This window comes from Peromyscus maniculatus, chromosome 17, assembly GCF_049852395.1.
Source record: "Peromyscus maniculatus bairdii isolate BWxNUB_F1_BW_parent chromosome 17, HU_Pman_BW_mat_3.1, whole genome shotgun sequence".
Taxonomy (NCBI): Eukaryota; Metazoa; Chordata; class Mammalia; order Rodentia; family Cricetidae; genus Peromyscus; species Peromyscus maniculatus.
The window spans coordinates 52575327-52586623 of record NC_134868.1 but is presented as its reverse complement, the minus strand read 5'-3'; positions in this window follow the sequence as shown (position 1 = coordinate 52586623).

Here is an 11297-nt window from a genome sequence, read left to right as displayed (position 1 = left end):
CAGTCTCTGACGATGGATGCCTGACCCACCTGATGGAGGATGCCTCTCCCACTGACATTTTGGTCATGCCCAATAGTCTTTACATTGTCTTCTTGGTACATCAATTTTTTTCTCTAATTATATTGATCCTAGCAAATTACAGTGTCCGTCTGAGCTGATTTTCAAATATGCACAGCAAAAGCTTTCAATGGGAGAGAAATGTAGCAGCATTGTACCCCAGTGAGATGTATTATTCCCTCAGACTCTCTACAGGAGAAAAACAGGCATTAGAAGGAAGTAAAAACTGCCTGATGAAATGATGGGAGTCTGGAAAATAAACAGCCACTTCAATTTCAGGCAATCATAGTTACACCCCTTAAGTGGTCATTATTCTTCTTGCCTGAAAACTAGGTAAAAATCAAGGGTTGAATCTGTATTTACAATTTCAAGTTTCTGCCTCGGAGGGTGATCAGGCAACGAATCAAAAACTAAGTGATGTTTTAAAATCAAGCGATCGAGTACTTCCATCAGCTGTAGCAAAGAGCAGCCGGCGCACTCGACTGAAAGGCTGGCTTCCCCTTTGCAGAGCCTGAATGAATGTCTGTGCACACCCTGCTGCCAGCCGCTACGCTCTCATCAGCTCCTGCCATTTGTCTCCCTGGGAACCCCAATGTTCTTTCCAACCAGGACCTCCAACTAAAGCTAAGATTCCTCTTTCTGAGTCAGCAGCACGGAACCACACAACATCGCTTGTTCAAGTATCCGCTCATGCATTTGCAGAAAAACACTTAACCAACATCGAGGGTCAACCTTTGCTGGTCGGGAAGGAGGAAGCTCATTGTTAGAATGAATACAATGAGCTGCTTTGGTCTCCAGAGCTGACATGCAAAGTTTCTTCCCTCTAACCCATCTGCTTCTATCAGTGACCTGTCCACCCCGTTGGTCACTCAAATAAGAGACCTGCCCCTGGCAGGTCAAGATACTGGCCTTCTCCTTTCCTCTTATGGCCACCAACAGGCAAAAGCCATGTACCTTCCAGGTAAGACACCTCTGTTTTCGCCATCTTTCAACCATCCCTGGATTCCTGCTTTCTGTCTCTCTCCATGGCCTCTGTGTCAGATTAATGACTGTAAAATGGAACAAGGGGGTGAGCATACAGTCTTGAGTGTAATTTTGTCTCAGGTAACTACCGGCTGCCACTCACACACAACTCCAGGTAACTGTAACCTGGTTGGGAGGTGACACAAAAAAATTTAATGTTCCTCCAAATAAATCGTTTGTGTCCATCTTGAAGAGCCTCAGGCAGACCCTACACTGTAGCCAATGGGAACATTGGAAGTTAACCTGGGTTGACAGGAGGAGCCAGACCTAAGCATCAGAAACCCAGAAACACATTTGTAGTTAGGTTGTCTGAAGACCTGGCCTGCCAGGACTTTCCAAGTGGATCCCACGCAATACCTACCCCACAGGAGACTGACAGAGCCCGCTGTGGCCCTATGAGTGGCACAGGACTCAGCCTGATGAACAGGATTCAGCCCACTCCTCAGTGCATCATAAGGCAACATCTGTCTTCCTTCAGGGATAGGAAAATCCAGCAAATCTCTCACCCCAAAGGTTGAGAATGTAGACAAAACCCTGCTAAGCAAAGTGTTCTTGAGCCATCTCACATGACAGGTCCCGGTTCCTTGTTGGGTAACTCTATGTAACACATCATTCTTACTGTTGGCTTCTGTGGGTTCCAGAGAGTTGAACCACTGATGGAATCTGAATGGGCTGCATCAGGATCAAGAACCTTTGATTTCAACTTTGCCTTCACATAGGAACATGGGCTTCAGCATCATACATAAGAACCTCCAGTCGCCCTTCCTTGTACCCCAGGTCTGATGTTTCCCTTTCAGAGGACAGTGGGCTGTGTGCCAGTCAGGATGAGATAAGCTGTGATCAGAGAAAAATAATTCCAAACCCTGTGAGTATATATAGAAAAAGTTTTCTTGGCTCCTACTCCTCATTCATCCATTGTAGGCAAGAACTTGTGCTGGGGGTGTTTCCCACCCCTCGTCCTCATTCTTAGACACAGGCTGAAGGAGAAAATGCCCTTTGAAACTTCATCAGGTTCTAAATTGAAAGATAATGATGGAGAGGTGGGGGTGTTTACATACATTCTCTTTCTCTTAATGCAAGTTCAACTTCATTGACCAAGGCTAGTGCAATGTCACATATTTCTTCAATGACAGGCAGAGACGGGACAGAACACAATCCCACCAAAGCAGAAGCGAGACCCACAATTATTGAATCCAGTATTAAAACCACACAGATGTGCCCTGAGCACTGCTTCTTCTGTGAACCACTGCCCGGGTCCACCTGCTCACTGGGACACTTGTCTATTGTAGCTTTCTTTGGAGCAAGGCTTTCCTAATCTGCGTTAGTTACTTGTTTCCTACATATTGGCCTGCTGTGGATATTACTCTATATAAATAAAACACCGATGGCCAGTGACCAGGCAGGAAGTAGGTTGCCAGGCAGGAAGTAGGTGGATCAAGGAGAGAGGAGAATTCTGGGAAGCGGAAGGCTGAGGGGGAGACACGGCAGCCACCGCCAGGACAAGCAGCATGTAAAGACTCTGGTAAGCCACCAGCCACGTGGCAAGGTATAGATTTATAAAAATGGGTTAATTTAAGATAAAAGAACAGATAGCAAGAAGCCTGCCACGGCCATACAGTTTATAAGTGATATAAGCATCTGAGTGATTATTTTAGAAGTGGATTGTGGGACTGCGGGGCTTGGGGAACCTGGAGAAAAGCCCTCCAGCAACATTGGCCACCTCCCCAAGACACACACACACACACACACACACACACACACACACACACACACACACAATCTCCTACAACCACCTACCTGTCAGTTCACAAGGATGTTCTGTTTCTAGACTGTTTACTCAGAGGAGGCAAGTCAAAGTTGGTGGGATGGTTACACCTGAGGGCTGGTCACCTCTACCTGTGGCCATCTCCATGACAACACCCTGCAGCCTTGTTAGCCTCATCAGCTAGTAGCATTTGCATAATGTCTTAGTGACTGTCCTTCCAGGTTCTTTATAAAGGGTTAAATTAATAAACATACCTAGTCTAGGCATAGTGGCACATGCCTTTAATCACAGCACTTGGGAGGCAAAAGCAGACAGTTCTCTGAGTTTGAGGCCAGTCTAGTCTACAGAGTGAGTTCCAGGACAGCCAGGGCTACACAGAGAAACCTTGTCTCAAGAAAAAAAAAAAAAAGGAAGAAAAATAAACAAACATACCTATACCTAAACTGTTGTCTCACACAGAAGAGCAAATGCTTAATTGTAATTACTATTACTGTTGCAGTGTTATCCCAGCTAATGCCGTGTATGGATTTCAGTTAATTAAAGCAAGCTCTGGCTGCTTACTTACTATAATCTACAGCAGGAAAACGAGAAATTACCTTTGTGATCATCTACACAACTAAGGCACAGTCATCAAATGGAGAAATGTTTTACTTTATGGCATCCATGTACAAAGGTCATCATGCATCAATTGTGGTTTTAAATTCATTTATTTTGGGGTGTGACTTTATGGCTGACATTTAAGTGCTGTGGATATCACTCTGTATAAATAAACACTGGTTGGCCAGTAGCCAGACAGGAAGTGTAGGAGGGACTAACAGAGAGGAGAATTGAGGGAACAGGAAGGCAGAGGGGGGAGACTGCTGGAGCCACTGGCAGGACAAGGAAAATGTAAGGTACCAGTAAGTCATGAGCCACATGGCAAAGTATAGATTAATAAAAATGGGCTAAATATAAGAGTAAGAGCTAGACAATGATAGGCCTGAACTAGTGGCCAAGCAGTTTAAATAATATAAGCGTCTGTATGTTTTTTTTTTTTTTTGGTTTTTTGAGACAGGGTTTCTCTGCGTAGCTTTGCGCCTTTCCTGGAGCTCACTTGGTAGCCCAGGCTGGCCTCGAACTCACAGAGATCCGCCTGGCTCTGCCTCCCAAGTGCTGGGATTAAAGGCGTGGGCCACCACCGCCCGGCGCGTCTGTATGTTTATTTTATAAGTGGACTAAGGGATTGCCGGGGTTTGGTGGGACCCAGAGAGAAAACTCCAGCTACATTTAAGAGGTAGGGATAAATGAAAGTGTAAGGGAAACCAGTCTTATCTATTAACTCAGGTGCACTAGATTTGGGTTAGTGCTTATTTTTAATGAATTCATGCTTACTTGAATCTGAAAAGTTATAAGTAAGAAAGTAGCAAATACAGATGAAATTGAAGTAAACAAGAGCAAAATAAAGAAGAAAAATAGTTTTAAAAAAGAAATAAAGGAAACAAAACAAAAACAAAGTAAATCAAAGTAAGCCATGCATGGTAGTTCACACCTACAATCAGCACTCAAGAAGATGAGACAGGAGGATTACCTCAAAATAATGCCATCCAGCATTAATGAGTAAGTTTGGAGCTTGTCTGGGCCAAACTTACTCTTTAATTAAAACAAAACTAATGCAAGGATGTGAAAAAGATGGAGAATTATATCATGGGATTTTATATACAGATAAAAAATAAGTCACAGCCGGGCGGTGGTGGCGGCGCATGCCTTTAATCCCAGCACTCGGGAGGCAGAGTCAGGCAGATCTCTGTGAGTTCGAGGCCAGCCTGGTCTCCAAAGCGAGTTCCAGGACAGGCGCAAAGCTACACAGAGAAACCCTGTCTCGAAAAACCAAAAAAAAAAAAAAAAAAAAAAAAAACAATAATAATAATAATAAGTCACATCATATGTATGAATTTACACACAACTGTGACAAGTTACCTGTGTTTGCCACTACAAACAACAGAGGAATCTGCCTTCAGCTGCTGGACTGTGTGCATATGCTAAACCTTTCAATATCTCTCCTACTTCCCTTCTAATGCCAATCAAATGGACATTTCAAAAATAATTATAGGAAATGTGAACCTGTCACACGCATCCCTTCTGGGTCAAGTTCAGAATAACTGTTGCATAAAACATTTAAAAGATAATCAAACTCAATTATATATCCAAAGGCATGTCTTTGAATGAAGCTAAGTTAGAGAGAGTTCAGGGACAGAAGATGTGTCAGTGATTTATGCCACAGATACCACAAAATAACTGAAAAAGGTAACAGTGAAGAAGAGACCTATAAATTCTGGTGTTCACATTTATCATTCCTCATTCAGTACAGGAACCCAGTTTTGGAAATACGCTGCCCATGTGTAGAGTGGATCTCCCTGCCTCAATTAGCCTAATCTATACAATTTCTCATAGACACATCCAGATATTTGTTTCCATGGTTATTATAATCCTATCAAGTTGACTCCCTGATTTTCCTGCAGCTACACCCTCACCCACCTCTCGTGTGAATGTATTAAGATGCAGGCTACCTTGGATGCCATTGTGCATGTCTGATTGTCTACTGAACAGAGATCATTTTATTATTACCAATGATGTATAACAATCCTTGGTAAAAAGCAAGCACCTAATTAGAATAATGTTCAAGTGCTGACCCCACCAGCAAGACGCAGAAGATTCCCAACAGCTGAGAGAAGATGTGATCACACTGGAATCGCCTTCAGAGAGCTGTCTTCAGTAGTAAATCAGTTAAATGTATCACCGTGATTAAGTCATGAACTTGGAACAAAAGCTGTGGCTCATCTTGATGGTAACCTGTGGCGGGGGTCCAGAACCATCTCAGCCCTCATGAACATGGGGAGCTGGACTGCTTCCTCTCAGGATTGCATCAGATTTATAAGCACAGTGTCAGCTCCCAATCTTCAGCAAAACCCTTTAGCCTCAATTTCCCCATGACTATAGACCACAATTCTGTGAGCCTTGAAAAGGTTACTCCTCCTGTGTTAAAGGCCAGCTGGGCTGAGAAGTCACCCTGGGCAGAGGGTATTTCAGGAACCTTCCCTTCATGATGAAAGATGGAAGATACGTAGTCATTTAAAGTTCTCATGTCGGGGAGCACAAGGGGCCAGCCAGAAAAGACTTTTCATGTGATTTGAAAATCAGATCAGCCTTGAGAGTAATAAATATTATCAATGTGATGAGATTTGCATACTGAAAACACTTGAGAACATATGAAGTCAAACAGGGAATAAAACCAAATAGAAAATACTGGAATAAAACAAGTTTTTCTCAGTCCTTTATGCTGAGGCACCCAATAAACTATGCTCTTTAATGAAATAATAAAATAAAAGCCCTCAAAGTGATCCTCTGCGTAAATGATGTAATGATATATTGACAATCCTCACCATACCTAAACTATGCCCTTGAAGAATAGTTAGGACTCCATGACCCAGTGACCTATGGGCTCAGGGTGAGACATCAGGCTTTGTCTGTTTGGAAGAACAAAGATGGAGAAGTCATTATTAACACAATCTACATTTTTGAGAAAAAATTAATAGATTTCCTGCATCAGTGTACACAGGGATTCTTATGTATTTTTTGTAGCTATAAAAAAAATAGGAACTATGTATGAGAGAAAAGACATGATAATGGTCCTTCTGAGACTGCCTTAATCCATTTAGTATTACAGTCTCCAATTGCATCCATTTTTCTACAGGTGTCATGACTCCAATCTTCTTTGTGGCTTAAAAAAAATGACATTGTGCATACAAACCATATTTTCTTTATTCCTCTATTTATGAACAGCTAAGTTGTCTCCAGGCCATGTAATAAATGCAAATAGTGTTGCAATAAACACTTCTGTGTATGCATATTTGTGTTATGTTGGTTTGGAGTCTTTGAGGTAAATATCCAGGAGTGGTAAAGGCTGGGTCATATGGTCAGTAGTTCTATTTTAATTGTGTGTGTGTGTGTGTGTGTGTGTTAGGACAACTTATGGCATCAATTCTATAGACCTACCTTCCCACGGGTTGCATGGCAAGCGCCTTCTCCACTGAATTATCCCACCAGCCCCTGCTTTAGTTCTCAGAATTATTTTTATTTTTTAAAACAGGTATGTGTTAGATATATATTTTCAAGCAAAAATGTGCTTCGGTTTTTTGAGAACCTCCACACTGATTAAAGATAAGCAGGAGTCTCTTGTTGCCGTTCTAGAACATACTGCTATGGGAACCAGAGATAAAGCAGTTTAAAATGATTCATGGGAAGTCCTTCAGGAATCCTCATTCCTGAGATGAAGAATGAACTCTTCCATACAGAAAAATGATAAAAAGAAAACAGTCACTTGTCTTTCCTGGGTACTTGCCATTAGGTCCTCTTGGTCTGTTTCTGTTGCTGCTTGTACCCTGGTTACAATATTCCTGTTTCTTTCTTCATCTAGGCTGCCAAGGAGCCTGTGCCCACTGGCAAGGTGGGCTGCAGGCTTACAAGCAAGATGACTTCAAGTGCACAGACAGATGGGAACTTAGCTTGTCAGTTTCCCACATGAATTGGCACTTACAAGAAATGAGGACTTTTGAAGTTTGTCAGGAAAAGTGATGAAAGGTTGGGATTTCGGCATCCTCCTGTGTGAGCAAGGTCCAGTGTGCGGCTGCCTGCCTATAATGTCTCCAGCATCATGGCAGGGGAATGAAAGACATGGCCAGATGAAGAAATCGAGGCTCTTTATTTTCCTATAAACACTTTCTATCCATGCCCCTTTTCCACCAACAGAGCTAAATAGTCTTAATGCCCTAAGTCTCATCAATCCCAACTACAGAAGGTGCTGCCCCAAGTCAAGCTGTTGCTGATGACAAATAGCTCTTCATGATCTGGGTGTGAAGTGAGATATCACACACACACACACACACACACACACACACACACACACACACAAACTCTTGTGATTCAAGAGCCCTGGTGAAATGATTAGATTCTCATTGCTTTCTAGCAGGAAGATACTTCGGAGTAGACAGGGGATTGTGGTTTTCCCGCTTCTGAACTTGTCCCCAGGGAACTTTCTGAATGGCCCTACAGCCCTTTGGGTTTCAGTTTGATGGCTGTCATTTTAAAAGGCATGCGTTGTTCACAGACTCCTAAGTCATAGAGTGAAAAAACTCAGTCCCATTGAAGAGCAGAAGAATAAAATTGCCTCAGAAGATGGGGCAGAATAGCAAGCAGCACAGGGATGGAGGAGACAGAGGAGTTGAGAGAGGAAGAGAAGGCTAAGGACGGAACTACATCCTGAAGAGAACAAGACCCCAGCAGCACTCTGGGAGAGAACTGGCACACAACCCCTGACTTCAATTCCACAAGTGCCAACTGAGACCGGGGCCCATTCTGACCTTGACTGTCACCAAGGGGGAAAAGGTGGCTTCCAGAGTTGCTATGGCAACCTTTCTTTCCAGCCTTTGCCTCTCATTTTCTGCACTTCAACTTCTGTGAGTTGCTTATCTCTCCTCTTCATCAAGCTATGCACTCCTATTCAATTATTTTTCAAACCTGAGTTAATGTCCCAGTTGTATTGTTATGGAGTCTATACACATCAGTAAAACAAAATCACTTCCTACCATAAACCAGTGGATCATGGCAGTGAGCTTTATTAAACAGCTACCATCCACAGCTCTTTTTAATTGTGAGTTAACATAATGGAGTGCGGGGGAGGTGCAAATGTGGTGTGTGTGTGTGTGTGTGTGTGTGTGTGTGTGTGTGTGTGTGTGTGTGCCTGTGTGATGAGAGAGAAAGAGAGGGGAGTTAGGAGTGGGTTCCTGGAGAAAGACCCATTTAGTTGAACATACCTGTCCTTCAGAGTTCTGCTGAATAAGTTTCAACTTCCAAGCTCTGGCAGCCTTATCTTGCATCCATCTCCATGGATTTCAGAGCAAAGGAGGTCATCATAGCAGCAGTAAGGGTGCCTTCCTCCACTCATCTCAACCCACTGTGGGAACCCACAGGTTCCCACTCTGTGCGATGAGGACATTAAGAACTTGTGCCCCCCTAGGCTGGGAACGTCCTGGGACAGTGCATTAAAAATGCAGCACTGCCGTACACTGCTTCTCTGTAAGTTAGATGTTTTCTGCACCCATCAGAATTCACTTCCAAGTGCGGCCACTGCTTTGTGGTGACAGTCTTGTGTAGCCCCTGGAGTGTAACTGGGCCAGGAGCCACCCGCTTCTTCCAACAGATAGGTTTTCTTCTGAACAAGTTCCCATGTTTAGATTTTTCTTTCCCTTCATGGTTGCTAATTAGATTTAAATGCTAGTTAAGAAGCTGCCACTGGCAGGGAATTAAAACTGCTTTCATTTATTTTTTGTTTAAGCTTTATTTACTCCTATACTTTAGTTTTTATTCAAAAAATTAAAACAATTTTTATTATTGTGTTAAATGTTAAAAGTATGAAGAAAAACACGGTTCTTTTCTCACTCACCTGTGATGATTTGTTCTGTAATATTATGTGAGTGTTTGCCCACGTGAGGTTGTGTAGAAGAATTTGGTCGCATTTTGGTTGGTTTTAAGGACTTTTGGGATGTAAATGGAATGAAAAAAAGAAAAGAACTTTATTTACTTCTGCTCAATATGAATTGCCAGGTACCAGGTGCACAGCATTTCCTCCTGGGTTTCATCCCAATTTTAGGCATGACTGGCTGCTGCCCTGTCATGAGCCTGGGTGTCTAAAAATGTCAAGTCTGAGTCTTGTGTGCATACCTCATGGTGTCCTCTTTGCCTAGGCTTTGCTGTGATATCAGGACATAATTGTCCTTGTTCCTCACTGTGTGAGTACCTAGAGAACATCATGGTGATTGGTCCCAACATGTCATGCCAGTACTAGTACGATCCCTCTCCTGAGTCCCAGAGCTACGCTTCAAAGAAGATCAGAAAACAAAAGGGTGGAGCACTGGCTCTGCCCTCTCCTTGCTGATCTCCTGTTGTCCCCACAGAATGGCCAAACCAGTTCACACACTGAGGGACCACCTTAGAACTTACGTCATCTCTCCCTCCATCTCCGTATCAATCTGCATACTTGAGGCAGGACAGCATGCCTCAGGTTGGGAAGAGAAAGAAGTGAGAAAGCTTCTCCCTAAAGTAAGACAGATGTTGTTGGGTAGATAGATAGAAGGCAGATAGACAGGTGATAGTAAGAAGAAAAATAGGAAGATAATAAAAAATAGATAGATTAGAGGGATACATAAACATATAGATAGATATTAGGTAAATAAATGATAGAGATAATATATATGTATATATAATAGGAAGGTATATAGATAGATGGCCTATATAGATATGTAGATAGATGGTTGGTAGATAAGTGGTCCACATATAAATACATATCATTTGGAGTTTTCAAACCTCGTATCTGTGGTTATGAAGACTTCTAGTCTACTCTTACTGAGACAAATTTTGGGCTGGACATAATAGTCACACCTTTAATCCCAGCACTCAGGAGGCAGAGGTAGGTAGATCTCTGTTGAGTTTGAGGCCAGCCTGATCTACATAGCAAGCTCCAGGACAGCCAGAGCTACAGAGTGAGACCCTGTCCCAAGAAAAGAAGAATGGGGAGGGGGAAGGAAGGAGAAAAGAATTTAGAACAAAAAAAAATGCCATCATGATAACAATTAACCTGGAAGCAATTATCTAAATTATCAGCTTTGGGAGGAGGGGGAAAGGAATTAATTAGAATCTCCATTTCCTGTTATAGAGCAGGGAACTACGGTAGGTTGCAGGAGGTTGAGCTATGGAGTCAGGCAATGATTCTAAATGCCAGGCCACAAGTCCCTGACACCACAGCACTGGTCAGGCTACTCAATCTTTTGCCCTCTGTTTCTTTAACATAGGATAAAGGCAGTCAGGAGAGAAAGCCAGGTGGCACGTGGAGTGCACCTGGCACCCTCGGGAACAGCCAGCATGCAGAAAGCTCCAGATGCCTTCCCTCCATCATCGTTACTGTAGTACAGACCCTGAAGAATGCTGCCGGAACACACAGGACATGGACAAGGATGCATCTGCACTGTGCTCCGGATATGTGGAAAACTAGCATGCATCCCCTGTAGGGGAACAGCCACCAGCTGAGTCACTCATGACACAGCTTCTAACATCACAACCAACCTGGATGGTGGAGGGTTCCACCCCATCTTTGCATATCAACTGGATTGCAAGTGGTATCAATGGGGATACATTTTTCTGAAAATATTTCTTAACACCAGAGATGGAAGGTTGGCTGGACCTTGCAACCAAGGTAATAATATGCCTTGAGACTGCTTAAAATTATGTACTCGGCCTGCTGTCCTACTGTGTGCTCAGCCTGTTTGCCTCTAACCTGTCTTTAGTGGGACAATGGAACCAAGGTTACTGTGCCTTGGATTTCCTATTGAGTCTGCTTTAAAACCCAAACTAAATGCATAGC